This window comes from Aptenodytes forsteri, unplaced genomic scaffold (assembly GCF_000699145.1).
Source record: "Aptenodytes forsteri isolate BGI_AS27 unplaced genomic scaffold, ASM69914v1 Scaffold120, whole genome shotgun sequence".
NCBI classification, from domain to species: Eukaryota; Metazoa; Chordata; class Aves; order Sphenisciformes; family Spheniscidae; genus Aptenodytes; species Aptenodytes forsteri.
In genome coordinates this window covers 3,378,558-3,381,357 of record NW_008795938.1, presented here as the reverse complement: position 1 = coordinate 3,381,357, position 2,800 = coordinate 3,378,558, and the positions used below count along the sequence as shown (strand labels likewise).

Below are 2,800 nucleotides of genomic sequence, written 5' to 3'. Positions count from 1 at the left end.
GGACATTCGGAAGCATTTCTTTACCGAGAGGGTGGTCAAACACTGGAACAGGCTTCCTAGAGGTGGCCGATGCCCCAAGCCTGTCAGTGCTTAGGAGGCATTTGGACAATGCCCTTAACAACACGCTTTAACTTTTGGTCAGCCCCGAACTGGTCAGTTGGACTAGATGATCATTGTAGGTCCCTTCCAACTGAAATAGTGTATTCTACTCTTTAAAATTGATTAGAAACTATTTAGTCTCTCTTGTTTCTCAGGCAAAGTTTGGGTTTGTTTGGTTTTTTTATGCATGTCTCCAGCTGAAGATTTAATAGTTCCATACTTTGAGATATTCCAAGCAAGCCGTGTATCCTAAAAAGAATTGCACAGATTTTTTGCACTTAGCTGAAGTAAGTGCTGAAGTCAATAGGATTCTATGTATTATCATTAGGGAGCACTGACTGAGATTCCTTTAAAGTTGCAGCCTAAAGTTCTCCCAATACATCAGAATTTTTTACAGCAATTTTGTCAAGAGAGAACCCCCAAAAATGTGACTAATAATGTGTTTATTATGAAAATTTCTGTTACTTGCTATAAAAACTACAGCACTAGGACTTCTAAACAATCTTTCTATATCAAAGAACTAAGGCCTTCAACTTCAAGTGTCTAATTTGCCCTCCTAAAACAACTTGCTGTTTTGAGCAACTTTTTTAAAATCCATGGCTTAGTCCTGTGGCTAGAAAATTTTTTTTGGTAGATTTATGAGGCTCACCTATGTATTAACTATGCAGATAAACATCCATTTGTTTATTTATTATCCTGGTTTCTAAGAATGCAAGAATTTTATTATTCTATAAACTGATACTTCAAATACTGGTAACAATCTTAGAGGACTTGTTGCAATATTAAATCTTGTACTATCTTCCCCTGCCACCACCATCTCCTTCTCAAATATACTGGAATGGAATATAGATTTTGTAGCACTCTGTAAACAAGCTACTAAGGACTTGCCAAGTCTGCTTCATGAAGGTTAGCTCCCTTTTAGACATTTTAAGTGACTCCTGTGTTTTCTGCTCAAAATATTAAATTCATTCTTATGAAAGGACTGCTTTAACACTGACTGCTGTCTCTCTTCACTTTCAGATGTGGTAAATACAGAAATAATTTATAGGATGTAGCATCTTTTACTGATAGCAAATGAAATAATATCTTGCACTTGTGATAGCAAAGGAAAAAGCTGCTTCAATCAGTTTTTTTGCATTTTCTCAAGAACACATTTAGGATTAACTATGAAAACAAGTTTTGAACGTGAACATTATTCCAATTGTATGTTTTTATATTGCAATTCAAAAGGAAATTTCAAATGAGTTGTTCAGGTTTGTAAGTCTAGAAACCACTCAGCTCCATAATAAAAGCCATAATAATTTTAAAAACTCATCTCCACTTCAAAACTGCAGACATATGGATCTCAGTTTATTATTCACTTAAAGATAATTTGTTTACTTACAAGAAAAAAAAGAAAATCCTATTTAGAAACTCCTTCATACCCCATGACAACTAATTTTCAAATTTCACTGTAACTGTCAAGTAAAACATAAACATACTATGAGCACCTAATCTTAAAAGAACTAGAAGATGAGCTAAGTTTAATCCTCTAACTATTGAACATTGGAGTAAATGAAATTCAATGTACTTTATGTCCATTTCCAGGAAAAACATAGATAGAATAGTTTGGGAGTCATTCCAAGACCTCCATAAAACTATATATTCCTGAAACTATGTCAGGTATGCAATTTTTATTAGCTAGTTAACAGTAGCACACATCTGCATTTGTTTGTTAATAACCCCTCATATATTTGCTTTATTCTTCTGTTTTTCCCATTAACCAAGACTTAGGAGTCAAGGAAGGTCTTTATTACAGATTTATGAAATTAGTAACATAAAGTCCACATATGAAACTAAGGTGCTACTCCAATACAAGCCAAAAATGTGAAGATGTTCCTGATTGTATCTGGGTTTTGCCAAATTAAGTGATCTGATTTCAGAAAACATGAAAGAATAGGTGCTACCAATTACTTTTTAACACTCTGATACACAATTTGGATGCACAAAGACTTATGGCAGTGTGTCTACACAAGATGTAAGAGGTACAGTTACAGGTCCCCGAGCTCCACTAGAAGACCTGCTCCTGGTCTTAGATATCAAAGTAGGAAATCTTTTTAAAAGGTGCCTGGCCCTGAAAGTAGCTTCTCTACTTTCTTAGAGACATTAATTATAACATTGCTTCAATGGAATGAAGTCCCCTGTATTTTCTGGTGCTCCAGCTCTTCCCTTACCCACCCAGCCTCCCATAGCCTCCCATAGGCTGGGTTCTAACCTATGTTAAAAAGGCTTCCATCTTCCCACACTGACATAAGTGGGGGCAAAGACCTGGGGAGCAAGCGCCCTCTTCCCTGAAGCTGAAGGAGGAGAAGGGCCCGGGGGCGGCAGACAGTAACTCGCTGGTGGTGTTGACTGCAAGTGGCCATTTTAATTTAAGCCCTGGGACACCCGATGCTGCCGCCGATTCTTCTCCTCCTCCCCCCGTGGCGCCCAGCTCCACCTCCCCACCCTCACAGCACTGGGGATATGAGGAGGCCCTTACCAGGAGGATAAGAAAACACACCCGCGGGCGGGGCAGACAAGCAGAAGGGTCCCAGGCACAACCATCCCGGAGGAACGGGGTGCAGAAGAGGCCCCTGCACGGGGCGGGAGATGGGAGCAGTCCCGAGCCCTCACCCCGAGGGGGCGGGGAGATCCCGGACAGGGACACGGGACAGGAGGG

The 2,800-nt window shown here is 39.7% G+C and overlaps 1 protein-coding gene across 1 annotated transcript in view; it reads right to left on the bottom strand.

The window, feature by feature from the left end:
• Window positions 1-2,800, bottom strand: part of ZFR (zinc finger RNA binding protein) — a 64,813-nt gene that overhangs the window by 43,966 nt on the left and 18,047 nt on the right. The window lies entirely within an intron of this gene.